This window comes from Lissotriton helveticus, chromosome 11, assembly GCF_964261635.1.
Source record: "Lissotriton helveticus chromosome 11, aLisHel1.1, whole genome shotgun sequence".
Lineage (NCBI taxonomy): Eukaryota > Metazoa > Chordata > Amphibia > Caudata > Salamandridae > Lissotriton > Lissotriton helveticus.
Genome location: NC_136072.1, coordinates 27608527 through 27625339, shown reverse-complemented (window position 1 = coordinate 27625339; position 16813 = coordinate 27608527). Strand labels below are relative to the sequence as shown.

Below are 16813 nucleotides of genomic sequence, written 5' to 3'. Positions count from 1 at the left end.
GATAGCGTATGGGTAAAAATTACTATTCCTACTCCATGAGAGTGCAACAGTAGGGAAAGCGTTGGATAGCGTAGGGGTAAAAATTACTATTCCCACTCCAGAGAGTGCAACAGTAGGGAAAGCGTTGGATAGCGTAGCGGTAAAAATTACTATTCCCACTCCAGTGAGTGCAACAGTAAGGAAAGCGTTGGATAGCGTAGGGGTAAAAATTACTATTCCCACTCCAGAGAGTGCAACAGTAGGGAAGGGGTTGGATAGCGTAGGGGTAAAAATTACTATTCCCACTCCAGAGAGTGCAACAGTAGGGAAAGCGTTGGATAGCGAAGGGGTAAAAATTACTATTCCCACTCCAGAGAGTGCAACAGTAGAGAAAACGTTGGATAGCGTATGGGTAAAAATTACTATTCCTACTCCATGAGAGTGCAACAGTAGGGAAAGCGTTGGATAGCGTAGGGGTAAAAATTACTATTCCCACTCCAGAGAGTGCAACAGTAGGGAAAGCGTTGGATAGCGTAGCGGTAGAAATTACTATTCCCACTCCAGTGAGTGCAACAGTAAGGAAAGCGTTGGATAGCGTAGGGGTAAAAATTACTATTCCCACTCCAGAGAGTGCAACAGTAGGGAAGGGGTTGGATAGCATAGGGGTAAAAATTACTATTCCCACTCCAGAGAGTGCAACAGTAGGGAAAGCGTTGGATAGCGTAAGGGTAAAAATTACTATTCCCACTCCAGTGAGTGCAACAGTAGGGAAAGCATTGGATAGCATAGGGGTAAATGTTACTATTCCCACTCTACTGAAAATAAATTAATATAATTCACATAATTATCAATTAATCAATTAATAAAAAATTATTACCAATTAAGAATTAATTAATTACCAATTAAAAATTAATTAACAATGTATTCAAAATAAATAACAATAAATAAATTAACATATTTAATTAATTATCATTAAATTACTTCCCACCCTATTCCCCTATAAACCCACAACCCTCTACAGAAAATAAATTAATATTATTCACATAATTATCATTTAATCAATTAATAAAAATGAATTATCAATTAGGAATTAATTAATTACCAATTAAAAATTAATTAACAATTTATTCAAAATAAATACCAATAAATACATTTACATATTTAATTAATTATAATTAAATTACTTCCCACCCTATTCCCCTATAAACCCACAACCCAATACAGAAAATAAATTAATATTATTCACATAATCATCAATTAATACAAATTAATTATCAATTAAGAATTAATTAATTACCAATTAAAATTAATTAACAATGTATTCAAAATAAATACCAATAAATTAATTAACATATTTAATTAATTATAATTAAATTACTTCCCACCCTATTCCCCTATAAACCCACAACCCGCTACAGAATTAAATTACGCAAAAATTAAATAACATAAAATTAATTACTTCAAATAAATTACAAAAAATATACACTTTTCACACATATACTAACATACAAAAATGCGATATTATTAAAAATTCGATATTTTTAATAACCTATATTATGTACTTCGATATTTTGACTCTATATTTTTAAAATCGATATTACATTACTTACGTTAAAAACGATATTTTTGATGTCTATATTCTGTCCATTCGATATTTTGTCCATTATATTTTGGAATCGATATTTGTGTTAGTCTATATTTTGGAATTGATATTTTGACTATATACCCAAGTGGATATGTTCTGCACACTTCCAAGTAGGACTGCACAAAACCAATACTCTTATAATCACAACATTTTTCACATAGAGCTTGCCACCCTGGATTGCAAAGCTACAGACCGTTCATCTTGTTCCTAAACTACACCTCACAGTGCTCGGGGGAAGGGTAATTTCCCAGAACCGCTTCTTACCCGGGGTCAGCTCCTCCCACCAATGCATGGCCTGCGCGACTGCGGCGTTGCACCTGATAGCGATCCTGCTGTATCGCGCAGTCATGTGCAGTTCATTCTAAAAGAGTCGCCCATCAGCAGCAATTAGTTGGGAGGGCTGCACCGTTACACCATGAGCACCATGCCTAGAGACCTTGGTGTCTTACACACTGTCTAAACTTTTTTCAGAGTGCGCTTGGTATGTCGGTGAGGGACTACGGGGCATATTAACAACGGGTAACAGTAAATATCGCAATTCGCACTTAGCGCAAATTTGAATATCGCCGTCTATTGCTGGTTTATATCGCGGAGTTAGCGTGTTATCATCAACGTCTAACTCCAAGGCAAAAAAAAAAAACAGCGATAGCGGAAAAATGTGCGATTATCGCTGGAAATCCAGCGATAAAAGCACAGCGATAGGCAAATCCTTGTAGATAGGGCAGGGTGGACTCATCCATACAAGCCACCTCCCATAGGATATAATGGCTAAATCAGATTATAAGCAGGCATTAAGAAACCAACGATAAGCGCGCTTAGCGCTACTTTTCATATCGCTATGCGGGTTTGCGGAACCATTGATAATAGGAGATAGTTGTGTTAGCGACATTTTCCAGGTTCTTTTAGTAAGGTACGCCCACTTTGCATATAATTAGCATTGCAAGGTTGGGCGTTATGAAAACCGGCGCTGAGGCAGCGAATCACGCGCTAGCGTGTCCTTGCTCATAGTGCGATTAAATTATCGCCGCTTTTCGGCCGAAAACGGACGCTAAAGTGGCGATAATTGTCTTGATAATATGCCGCTTCATTTCCAAGAGCCGTGTGCATTGGAGAAGACTCTCTCCCCTGTCCCCTGTCCCCTATCCAAGGTCATATGCACACATGTATATTTCTCCAAACCAGTGACTCAACGAGTAGGTAACGTAGTATGTAGTTATTCTTTACATCAGGCAACTAGAAGGGGTTTACTAGTAGGACCTGTGGTTATTCTGGTCTACCTGCAATTTAACCCAAGTAAGGAGAATCTTGGCGGTACCATCCTTCTTGGACTAAATCTAATCTATAATGACCCAGCTCTGGCTTCAGCATCTGGGAAGATTGAACAGTAGAATTAGGGATCGGTGAAAATATCAGGTTCTGCCCTTTTCAGGCTCCCCTTCTTTAGGGAATGTGTTGTTTGCTCCTGGCAACAAGTATTACACATATGTGAAAAAACACAATTATTGAAAACTATTCCTCAGTTCATTTTATACTTTCTGGTGAAAGGCAACTGCGCCACTTTTATCTGGAATAGCACTGAAATCTAAATACATTTACTTCAATTAAAATGTATCGACACTTTTTGTTTTACGAATGTTTTAATAACTTTTATAACTTTAAAGAATATTGTTTCAATATTTTTTTCGATTTTAAAGATGTGCGTCTCTGATGAATACTGTGGATAGTAAGATACAGATTTCCTTTTGAAAATACATTCTCCATGTTTAATCATTTACAGGATATTCATATGCATGCTTTAATTTATATAGAGAATGTCGCTAATACACACAAGAGCACATGTTTTTAGCTAAGTATAAAATCCTCTGAAGAAAACAGTTTTCACATCTCTACCAAGAATACATATTTGCATCTGAATTAAGTGATCAGACTTTCTTCTCTGTGTCATTGCCCTTTAGGTCGCGTGGCTACTCACTTTGAAATAAAGGCCATTGACTCTGTGAAATGTTTGTCATTTGCCTTGGTGTAACCATGGTAGCCGCTGACCTTTCCTTGCTAATGTTAGCCATCATACCAAGCTTGTCAGCTCTTCAAGTTTACACTTCTGTATCATTTTAGAGCCCTGTTTAAGGTAAGGTATAACTTTGGGCCATATGTATCAACATCCTGATTTGCGATTCTCAAATAGCGATTTTTTTAGAAATCGCAATTTGAGAATTGCAAAACGGGATGTATTAAAGAAATCGCAATTTTTTTGCGAATTCTTAGTATTCCTCAATTGCGATTAGCAAATTGCAAAATCACAATTAAGGAATACTTACCCATTCATTTCTATGGGCCAGGAGGTCCATGGGAATGAATGGGAAGTCATTCTCAATTTGCGATTCGCAATTTGAGAATCGCAAATTGAGAATACTTTCAAGGGTGCATGGGTGTCATAAGGACACCCTGATGCACCCCTGAAATGAACATATGTGCACATATGGTGCACATACATGCCCTAAGGGCATGTATGTACGCCACATGGCACCTTCACAAATGCCAAAGTGTGCTTTTGTGAAAGAAATCGCAAATTAACACCAACTTGAAGTTGGTGGTAATTTGCGATTTCTTCAGAGAAATCGCAAATCTTGAGTGCTTCTTGCATAGCATTTAAGGACTCGCATTTTGCGATTCCTTAAATGCTTACACAAAGTTAAGGAATCGCAAATTTTGTGATTCCTTAAATTTGCGATGCGAATATCCTCATACATACCGTTTTCCGAATTTTGAGTCGCAAACGCTGCTTTTTTGCGATTCGCATCGTTTGCGAATCAAAATTCGGTTGATACATATGCCCCTTTATTCCTTAAATGTTAGCGTTTATGGTAACCGGTGGTATGGGGTCTCTTGTTGCCCGTTCCTGTGGTCACAGGTTGCTTTTCTTTAGGTTAAGTAACATTCTCAGACTTCATGTAGGCGTTTGAGCAGGCTTTTTTGACAACTTCTGGAAAATGTCTACAACTGAGCTAAGGATGCAGCAAAACCTTAAACAATTACCTGAGTGTCTAAGAGTTCATCCCAGCTCAGAAGGAAGTGATAATGTCCAGACAACTGAAATGTTTTGATTTTATGACCTTCATAAATTCTAGATAATTGTGTTTTTTTTCCATTTCATATGCATTCCATCATTTTATACATAATTTGCACATCTCAAGTGGCTAGTTAATCATGCTTCATATAAAATGATATTTAGCTCCTGACAGTGATGGGGGGGGGGGGGGGGTAAAATGTAGCCAGCTTCACCAATGCCTACGTCAAGAATTGTTTTCTAAAGTTTGAGTACATTTGTGAATTTCAAGAACTTATAAAAAAAACACAAGAAAAATGTAACCGAACCCCTCTCTCTGTAGTCTCTCGGATCCGGTTTAGTCCAGACCTGGTTACAGGTGTCAATTGCTTTAACACTGTAGTAAACATTCAGTGAGGCCATGAACAACACTTCAGTTCCTCGTCAGGGCTACTGAGTGCTTTGTAAATGCAATCACAATACAGTGTGCACTAGTATAAAGTGCCTCGGGGATGTTGCACTGGTTACTAAGGCGATGACCGCTGGATTCAAGGATGCTTGCGCTGTAGCCACCATTTTAGCTTCAGGCCGCGGCCATTTTGGCCACAGGGTTTTTCTACAAACCAATGGCCTTGTTCCAAGCAAGGTGATTGGTCAGCAGACCTGTTGCACACAGGAATGACACTTCCAACACTATCTGTGTAAAGTTATGCAAATGACATGCTAAGATGGCGTTCCCACACCTAGAATCATGCGCTACGGATTCTACCAAGATGTCCCCCCACCGCCCGCCTGGTGTGTCTTGCCGTCTTCAGTGTCGGGTGAGTACCTGCACAGACTGTGTAATAATGCTGGTGAGGGAAAGTGAACGTGTCACTAGGAGGGTGAATTGGGTCTTAAACCGGTAAAACAAGGAGGTGGAGGTCACCAGTGCAGTGCTCATTGAGGGGTGTCCTGTAAAATAACCTATTTGCACCCCTGAACTTGGGATGTCCACCTGATCCTAAATAAAAAAGCTTCCCTGTTTGTAGCATGTGAGACCAGCCTGGCTGCTGCATTCAGCGGACGCAGGGGTGCAGGGCTTAATTTGTAAATAATATAAGTGAAGGTGCTCAAAGGTGTTCTCAGGAGCTCGGCACTACTAAATGTTGGGGTTGGTGAACACTAAGATTGCTACGCCTTGATTCCACCCCATGCTGCTTTGTTCCGCCGCCCTGCACTTCATGTATATCTCGTGAATACCCAGGCTGCCTGGTCCTGGTTCCACCCCATGCCTCTTTCTTCCACCACCCTACACTTCCTGTGTCCTTATCTCATGAATACCGAGGCTGCCTGGTTTTTGATTCCGCCTTTTGCCTCTTTCTCCCCCCCCTACACTTCCTAACTCTTTATCTTATGAATACCAAGGTTGCCTGGTCTTGATTCCACCTCATGTCTCTTTCTTCCACCTCTTTTCTTCCACCCTACTACACTTTCTTCACTCATGGAAATTATTTCCATCCTCGCTTGCTCCCTGTTTAACTATATTTCGCACCATCCTTCTTTTTCTCCCTTTTTGCATTTGTCTGTCTTTTCTGGGCCAAAGCCTGAGAATGAAAAATAAGTTCTAGGCCCCTTACCTGAGTTACGGTGCCCGCCACCACCCGGCACTGGCACACGTTAAGCACTGGATGCAACACACAGTGTGAGCCACTGAGACACCATGATCTCCTGCTAATGCAATTAACAATCTGATGCAACATTCACAGGCGTGACTGTGCTGAACCAATGACTGATCTTCGAGCTGCTGAGGCTGCACGACTAGCAAAACTATATCATTATTATAATTGAACTGTTGTTACATTCAGTAATCTATAATTGCATTGCATTGATAGCATAAGCATTTTATACCTCCACTAGCTTTTTTCAATGCAAATAACAAACTCACATATCCACCGCTCAAATTAATTTAATATCTCTGTGGAAAAGTAAATTTTGCCATGTTCTGTGTCCCTACGTGTTCCCCATCTTATGTTATGTGTGCATGATTAATATGCATATGTATCCCCCATGTTTGATTAAAGACGCACTTACAGTTGTGTCCATCCCTAGTATGCCAGTTCCCAGTTCTCGTGAATACTACGAATATCAGGCCTATGTAAAGTTACGTTGCCACGTTTCTCAGTGTGCACGTTATTTCATTGTAAAGTCCCCGTTTCTAGGCCTCAAAAGGGCCCGGACACCAGATTCAGCTCCTGTCTCCTGAACCCTCGCTGAGGAGCGATACAGCCCCCACCTGTATCCTCGACCCTTCACTTACTTCCTGCCTCACAGTGCCCGGCTCGGCCTGGCTCTGCCTACGAGTCTGCCAAGAGTATGTTATGATTCTAGTTATCAGTCCAGCCCTCCTTCTCTGCATTCCTAAGCTACTGAATCGCATCAATAGTTTCCGTCATTGTCTAGCCTTTACGTCTCCATGTAAGAGAAATACTGTATTAATGGTCATTTAATATTCCTCAACACGCACTACATGTAGAATAATGCATGCTCCAGTCTTAGAGTCTGTTAGCCTCTCCCCTCCTGACTCTTAGTTTATATCAACATGTTCTCTAAACATTAGATACTAGATAGGGTTTAGGTACATGTCGCCCTGACTCTCCAGACTTCAGTCTCTACTCCTAGCGCAGAGTTCATAGCCCCCAGCTTCTCCTAGTAACACGTCATTGTCAGTTTGCGCGCACCATTAGGTTAGAGGTCCCGGCTCCTTAGGTAGTCCCCTCCATGTTTCCGCCCCATTTATGACATATTCTGTTACGTTTACATCACATGTCCATGTATACGCCTCTTGTTACACCCACTTTCACCCTTATCTTCCGCGACTGCTATTGACCACACCCACTGCTCCGCCTATCGTATGTCTTGTAATGCAACTGTTTTAGTATATATGCTTGTGCATTGTTATTAAAAGTTATCCTTTTCCTTAATCCTGTCCCAGGCAGCGCTGCCATCCTATTCCTGTGCAGGTTGTCCTGTTCCTGTCCTTATGCTGTATTAAACCTGCAAACTCCTACTACCTCGAATCTTGACTCTTATTTATTGAGCTATCTGTTATTGCTATGTCCAGTCAAACCTAGATCCGGTATTATTTATTTATATACCACATAATGGCGCCCGAATAGGGACTTGCCCTTTCCCCACGCGCCGGTGAAGCCACGCCGGCCCCCTGACCCTCTGCAGCCGTGACGGAACCATACCGTGCACGTGCAGATATTTCTGCTTCAAGTATCCCTCAGGCCCACGGAGGAGACGGAGGTGGCGGTCCAGCATCCAGACGAGGCGGTGGAGGAACGCGGCGAGTCCCGACCAGAGCCCAAGCCGAGAGTCCAAGGTCCGAGGTATCCGGAGGCCCACCCGTAACTGAAGTCCGAAGTTCGTCCGTCCGGCGTCGAAGCAGTCCAGTCCAGTCCGAGGCCTTCCGTTCTTGCTGCCCGGTGAGTACCGTTGCTGGGGTAGTATCTAGACAGGGTCAATCTAATTGACTCTGGTCCGTGGGTTTTGGTGGTACACAGACCCAAAACGAAGTGTCCACTTCGGTGGATGCGGGTCCTGACGTGTCTCTTTATGAGACCGGTAAGTTTCGTACTGTTTTAGCAGTGCATCTAGTTTCTGTTCTAGTCAGTTCTGTTCTCGAGAAAACTCATGTATTCTGTTTTCAGTATTCCAGGTAGTATTCTGTTCGAACTGTTATTTTAAATGTTCTTCATGTATTTTAATGTCGTGGTATGAAAGTGGTGTAATTATCGTGTTCATTGTGTATTGTATTGTGTCTAGATTACAGTTCAGTCATGCCCCTATTTTCCAAACTACGTCAGTTAAAAACCAGAAAAGGTCTGTTAGAAGCAGCAGTTCCTGTCCCGCCTAGGGACAGTCCAGGTCACTTTATGTATCAGAAGCATGGCATAAGTGCCATATTATATCTAGATTTATGGGTGGAGTACACCAAACAGTTAGAAGAAAAGTATAGATGGCCCGTATCAGGTACGTGGGATGCCGAGTGCATCATGCGAGTAGAAGAAGCATTATGGAAAAGGAAAGCCAGACAGTCACAGAAAGATGCCATCGAGTTATGGCGTAAAGAATCTCATAAAAGAACCGAAAAAGAAATCAGAAAGTCAGAATTAAGTAGAGAATCCTTAGAACGAGCCCAAGAAAGGGAACTAATCGAGATAGGTGAACGAGTTAAAACCGAACAGTCAGACAGACAGAGGCATGCCCTCATTAAGGGTATGTATCCTCTTCTTGCCGAGGGCTTGCCAAAAGCGACCCCGGAGGCATCCAGTAATTTTCCGCCACCATTAGTTCCGACCAAGCTACGTCACAAACCGACCGCAGCTGATATTTTTATTTCGTCCTATTTGGACGACACAGTCCCAGAATATACAAATCCTGTTCCGCCAGCTCCTGTAAATAATGTAAATCCTGCTCCTCCAGTCACCGGAGTACCTGTTACGGTACCCCCGGTCCAGCCCACATTACAATTTCCCGCCGCGCCAGCACGAAGAGTATCAGTCGACGATTCTAGTTTAGGGGCCGCAGGAGGAGGTCCTCCTGGCACCCCGCCACCACACCAACGTGTAACGTTAGTCGAGTTACATGAACGTGCGTTACAGCGTACGCCCAAATATAAGTCCGTTGCAGAAATCCGACGAGCCCTTACTGAATGCCGCTATGATCCAGTCGCAGGTGATGATAGTACAGTTATATATTCCATCCGTGTAAGACGGGTGACCGGGTATTTGGACACCCTACCGAATATGAAAGAAGATCTAGACAGAATATATCGTTTCATCCGTACAGGGGATGATCCAGAAAGTATTGGCGAAGCCATGTCTCAAAGGAAAGCTGAGATCCAGCTCATGTTATTAAAGTTTCTGATTAATTGTTTAATAAGGGAACAAGATTATCCGACTAAGGATCCGGCCGAAATGAGAATCCTGACAAGGTGGAGTGATAATATAGCCGAGGGTAAGCACAGAACTATCAGTAGTATAGAGAGTATGTACAAGAGAATTCGTAAGGAAATAATAAGGTTACACGAACAACGTAAAGCAGCACAAGTAAGCGAGAAGGAGAATGACTCTTCTACAGAAGAGGTAGAGGACGAGAATCCCGCCAGAATAGCGTATGTAGGAAAATCTAGATTTCCAGACCGCCATTTACGCCTAGAACACAAGTCAGTTTTTCATCATCCAGCACCAGAACAAGGTTCTCTAGAACAAGTATTTCAAGCTACCGATCATATTCTGAAATCACGAATCGGTTACAGTGAGTTAAGTACTATGCATGAACAAGAACTAGCCCGATCAGCAGTCCGATGGATTACTGATTCTACCACTTTTCCAGACGAAATAGTGGCACAAATGTTTCTGAAACTGCCCCCAGCCGAGCAACGACTGGTGGGTATGTATATGATCCAGCACCTCATTACTCTGTATGAGGGTCAACACTCTGATCCAGGTCCGTTACATGATGTCCTGAACGAGTTACTCCAGTATAGATGGAAAGGTCTAGGTACCGATTTAATTAGTGTTATTCTAGAACAGCGCCACAAATATAGAACGTTCCTGAACCCGCATTTTGTTCATGTCTCACCTCCAGAAAGTAAACCGTTTTACATAGACAGACAGAATCCGTTACGAGAAGTACACCCAGTCAGGACAGCAGATGGTGAAATGCAAAGAGTATTTGTTTACACTCCGATTACAAAGATGGAACTCTTAGAGATGAAGAAATTAATTCCCTGTCATGACAAAGATCCAGCAGGGTTCCACCGAGAATTAAAAGACATGCTCCGTATGGGAGAATACACGTATCCAGATATTATTAAAATGTTAAAAGTCCTGTTGCCCGCAGGGGTATATGAAAAACTCAAGGAAAAAGAATGGGAGGTGGGAGAGAAAAAGATCGATTGGGCAGTTCTAGAAGCTGAAGATAAGATACGAGTGCCAGGTACCGGTCTAGGAGAGAAATGTAAAGAATTACCAGAATTGTTAATACAAGTTTTGCCCAGATTATTAGCGACTAAAAAGGAAGACTGGGATGCAATCTCAGCCTGTAAACAGAAACAAGACGAAGACACTAGTGATTTTTATTCTAGATTTGAGAAATGCTTTATTATAAACAGTGGCCTCAAGACAAGTAGCGAGTCATACCCTCATCTTTTTGTTACTAAATTAGTTGAGAATTCAAGTCCACAAGTTAAGAATCGAGTTTTGAAAGTCGAAAGTACATGGCAAGCTAATACCCCGTCCCAGATGTTACAGATGCTTCAGTATCACCAGAATAGAATCAGAGAAGAGCAAGATCATGAAAGAAAACGTATGAAAGACACGAAAATGAAAGTACTAGTTGCACAATCTGTTCCACAAGACAGTCAGAAGAGGGGTACGAATCAAGCCAGTCATCCTGCAGCTCCCGTTAAAGGGACCTGCAATTATTGTAAACAGCCAGGTCACTATATAAACGAGTGTGCAGTTCTGAAACACAATATAGCTACTGGTAAGACTAAAGAAAGACCACGTCCGCCTAGACAAGAACAAGTTTCACAGACTTCCCAGCCACAGAATGCACAACAGACAGTTTCAGCACCGCAGCCTATTGCTGCAACACAGCATGTTACACAGCAGATGTACCAGTATGCTCAGACAGAGTATCCAGAGTATCAGCCATATTCATGAAACAGCCTAGAGAGGGAGGTAGGCTTGCCTCTTATCGAGATTCCTGTAGATCAAGAGGGTCCCTATGTTCATAGTCAAGTACTAGGGAAAGACAGAAAGTTTCTGATTGATACAGGGGCAAGTAGGACGACCATTAGTCACGCCGAAGTTCCAGGGGCTCCGCTCTCAGGCTCTAGAAATGTTTCCCTTGGATTTTCAGGAAAGCCTATTGTAAACGAGATATCTAAGCCAGTTACTCTAGTAGTAGGTCCATTGTCCCGCACTACTGATCTGTTACTTACGAAGTCGTGTCCAGAAAATCTGTTAGGTATTAAGACACTGAAAGAATTAGGTGCAGTTATTTGCTGTTCCCCAGAGGGAATACGCTTGTTCTTACGTGACTTCAAGGGTCACTATGTATTACGAGATTTTGATCCGAGATTGTCCAATGTTCCACAGCATTTATGGGCGCAAGGTCCAACTGATGTAGGTTATATGCAAATCACACCCCATCGTGTGACTCTCAAGCCAGGTGTAGTGTTACCACGAATCAGACAGTACAGATTGCCACCTGAGGCTGTAGCAGCCTTATCCAAAATTATTGACGAGCTCATCGCTCAAGGAGTAGTTGTAGAAACTGACTCCAATGTATGTAATTCTCCGATCATTCCAGTCATGAAACGTACTGATCCAAATGCACCCCCAGTATATCGATTAGTGATTGACCTTCGAGAACTTAATAAATGTATTATTCCCCAGTACCCAGTTGTCCCAGATATCTCTTCCCTATTGACAGCCATTGATTCCGAAGCCTCATTTTTTACAGTCATAGACCTCAAGAACGCGTTTTTCAGTGTCCCCATTCATCCAGACAGCCAGTTTCTTTTCGGATTTTGTTTAAATGGAAGGAGCTACCAATTTACACGAGCTCCTCAAGGTTTCACAGAAAGTCCTAGTATTTACAGTCAAGCACTTAAGAGACAACTAGACAATATTCACATGCCAACTGACACTGCCCTGCTCCAGTATGTCGATGATCTACTGATCACAGCCCGTTCTGAACGTGCTTGTGAGCGAGCATCACTTACAGTCCTGTATTTCCTTGCCGAGATGGGGCACAAGGTGTCCCCTTCGAAGCTTCAATTCTGTGTCCAGCAAGTGATCTATTTAGGCCACTTACTGTCCAAGTGGGGTAGGCAGTTGACACCAGACCGTATCCAGTTAATAGCGAGTCTTCCTCAGCCCAAGACCCAGAAGGAGGTACGTGCTTTTATCGGCCTTACTTCTTACTGCAGACAATGGATTCCTCAGTATGCATTCCTAGCCAAACCACTGATACAGTTAACGACACAGGAGGCAGCCGTATCGACTGTCCTCCCTTGGACATCTGAACATACACTTAGTTTCAATGAGTTAAAAAAAGCCTTATGCCAAGCTCCAGTTCTAGCTACACCGAACTACAGTAAGCCTTTTACACTTTTCGTCACTGAACGCGAAGGTACAGCATTATCTGTTCTCACACAAGATCAAGCAGGACAATACAAGCCCTGTGCTTATTTTTCGAGCACATTAGATCCAGTAGCCCAGGCTCTGCCTGCGTGCCTCAAGTCAGTTGCAGCCACAGCACTAGCTATCAGACAAAGTGATTCCATAGTATTAGGACATTCCCTGACAGTACAAGTTCCACACTCCGTGGAAGTTCTTTTAAACCGAACACAGACTCAACACTTGGCAATTGCACGTTTGACAGGTTATGAATTGACACTGTTCCAGCCACACATAGAAATCAGACGCTGCAACGTTCTAAATCCTGCTACACTGTTACCGTCAGTTAATTCGAATCCTGCCACACACGACTGTGTGGAAGTAGTTAATATTATGACTAAGCCAAGACAAGATCTGACAGATATTCCATTACCAGATCCCGACCTGACACTTTATGTGGATGGTTCATGTATGAGAACAAGTACAGGAGAACTAGTAGCCGCGTATGCAGTGACTACTGACACTGAAGTTATAGAAACACACCGTATTGACACTCTGTCCGCTCAAGCAGCAGAGCTAGTTGCTCTGACCCAAGCCTGCATACACGCCAAGAACCTGAAAGTTAATGTTTACACAGATTCACGCTACGCATTCGGAGTTGTACACGACTTTGGAGTGCTCTGGCAGGAGAGAGGTTTCATGACTTCTCATGGAACCAAGATTCAGCATGGTCTCCTTATTCAAGCTCTGTTAGATGCCATACACTTACCGACATCTATTGCTATCATGAAATGCAAAGCACATACGAAAGTTACTGACACTATTTCTCAAGGTAATGATCTAGCAGATCGCACAGCCAAGCTTACAGCACAGACTCCAGACATTCCAGTTAATCCGACACAGACACATACTCCAGATCCGACTGCCTGTATGACAGTTAAGGACCCCACTCAAGATGTCATAGATATCCAGTTACACGCTACTCCCGATGAAATCAAGAAATGGTCCGAACAAGGAGGGGTCCAGACAGATCAGGGATGGGTAACGAAGGGAAAAGCCACATGGTTTCTCCCCGACTCTATGGTTCAAGTCATTATCAATACCGCACATAGTCCAGCACATTTAGGAGAAAAAGCTATGTTAGACAGTATCCAGAACATTTGGTTCAACAAGCATTTACGAGCTGCAGCCAAACAGAAAGTCCGTACCTGTATGATATGTTGCCAGTTTAATCCAGGTAAAAGTGTCCCGGTGGAACAAGGTGGATTCCAGCCCCCTGACCACCCTTTTGAAGTCCTCCAAATGGATTATATTCAGATGGAGCGATGTCGAGGTTTCAAGTATGTCCTTGTAGTTGTATGCGCTTTGTCCAGGTGGACAGAAGCATATCCAGTCCCAGATTACACAGCCGCGACCACTGCCAAGCAGTTGGTTCGTGAATTCTTCCCCCGCTACGGACTCCCTAGGGTCGTATATTCTGACAACGGCCAGCCATTCTCATCTGAGCTTATGAAACACGTTTCCCTTTTGTTAGGGTACCAGTGGAAGTTCCATTGTGTACGCCATCCTGAAGCAGCCGGTCTCGTAGAGAGACATAATCAGACCCTGAAAATCCGCATTGCCAAAATATGTAAAGAGAAAGGTGTGGACTGGCTAGTAGCTCTGCCAGTCGCTTTGTTTTATATGCGCATGGTCGCACATTCCAGATCAGGTCTGTCCCCGTACGAGGTCGTATTCGGCCGCCCCCCTAATATGTGGGGTACACCTAGACCCCGAAGTATTACAGATGTTTCAAGTAATATGCTGACAGATTACCTAGCTTCCTTGATGTCTGCCCTACACTCTTGTCGTTCACAGGTTGCCGCCGCATTTCCAGACAATAACGAGGTGGCACCGCATGAAATCGTTCCTGGAAGTTTGGTCCTTGTGAGGAATTTTGATCGTTCAAGTCCGCTGGAGCCCCGCTGGAAGGAGCCCAAGCAAGTCCTCCTGGCCACCCGTACTGCCGTCAAGCTGGAAGGCAGGAAGGGCTGGGTCCACCTGTCTCATGTGAAAAGATTTTACGGACTAAAGACTGTTTCCAAGAACATTTCCGAGGATTTTAAAGACTGCCAAAGTACTATTCTCAAGGACTGTCCCGCAAAAGACAATGATACAGATTCCTCCCTGTTAGAGAAAACTCCGCAGCAGGAGTATAAGAAAAAATTAAGGTCTAGTAAAATAAGTCAGCCAGTTTGATTGTCTAAGTCCTCCCCTAGGTGAAACGGTTAGACCGGTTTCTGACATGTATATAATAGACCCCCACAGAGAGAGAGTTAGTGAGAACTCTAAAAGTTGCACTATTATTTTATGTTTTCTGCTATATCTCAGCCTTATGATTACCTGCACAAGTTATGCATTTTATTTGTATTTTCCAGTTTCTCATGTAAATAAGTCTGCTAATGCTACAGTAGAGCACACGTTTAGTGATCTTCCTCCTCATGAACTCTCATATCGTCTTGCTATGCGTAATAATTCCTTTATCCGCATGTTACATTATTCACACCAGACCAGCAATGCCACTAATTGTTGGGTGTGTGGTCGACTCCCCCCTTTCCAGACACCGAAGGGAGTTCTGCCACTCTTTCCTTATCCATTTTCACATAATGGTTCGTGTGGAGCATGGTCCACGTTAACGTCATCCTCAACAGATATGTCTTTTCTTAACAGTACATGTTTTCCAGGCAAGCAAGGTCTTCCCCACAGAACAGGGTTAGATCTAGAAAATGAAGTTTATAATTTGGGTAATTATTCTTCGAATTTTATGGTCCTGAATGTTCAGTCTGATACTACTCCAGACTTACCTGCTATGTCAGTATTACCAGTAAAAGGCGAATTATGTGTCCGAAATAATGGTTCCGTACATGTAGGCCATAGTGATTGTACTACTATTGTCAAGTATAGTGACAGTAGGAAATCTATTTTCGAAGCTTCACGTCATTCTTATTTTGTTTGTGGTCAGACCGCATATGTTCGTCTGCCCCTCGATTGGGAGGGTACCTGTTACATTGCCTTCCTACTGCCACCAGTTTTTCTAGCCCCACCTGACTATCATAGGAATTCCCACCTAGTACATACTAGACACAAGAGAGACCTCCCGATTGTCGATTATACTGAAACCGCTCTAGAACAATACATAGATATCAATAAAGGTGTCTTCCCCTATTTAGGTACTGTCGTGAATAGTAAACTGATACGTAGATTAACGAGAACCCTTGAAGCAGTAGTGATTGAGACTACTTCTGCTCTAGGTAACTTAACCGAAGAGCAATCCTTTATGAGAATTGTCGTGCTCCAGAATCGTCTCGTCCTTGACGTCATACTGGCCGATAGGGGCGGGGCATGTAGAGTCATCGGATCTAGTTGCTGCATTTTCATTCCTAATAACGCACCGTCTGTTTATTCAGCTATTACCAGACTCCATAATATTGCCCATATGTTACACCAAGATCCAGGCACCTGGACATGGTCCGGTTGGTTCTGGAATATAATTTCCGCCTGGGGATGGAAAGTATTGTCATTTCTAGGTATTGCAGTAGCGATCATATTCAGTTGCTGCCTCTGTATACAATGTGGCCCTGCGATTTGCGGCATTTGTGCTACCTCTTGTATTCCTAGCCCCAAGTCCCGTTCTAAATCCCGTTCCAAGAAAATTCGAGACGAGCAAATGATACTGTATGAAATGATAGATGGTATCATGAATATTGATGTTTCCTGATGGAAACGTAGTGACAAGGAGGGAATGTGGAAAAGTAAATTTTGCCATGTTCTGTGTCCCTACGTGTTCCCCATCTTATGTTATGTGTGCATGATTAATATGCATATGTATCCCCCATGTTTGATTAAAGACGCACTTACAGTTGTGTCCATCCCTAGTATGCCAGTTCCCAGTTCTCGTGAATACTACGAATATCAGGCCTATGT

At 42.7% G+C, this 16813-nt stretch overlaps 1 protein-coding gene across 1 annotated transcript in view; it reads right to left on the bottom strand.

Annotated features, from left to right (window-relative positions):
- MASP1 (MBL associated serine protease 1) overlaps nt 1-16813 on the bottom strand; it is a 459649-nt gene that overhangs the window by 282253 nt on the left and 160583 nt on the right. The gene's annotated exons all lie outside the window — the stretch shown is intronic.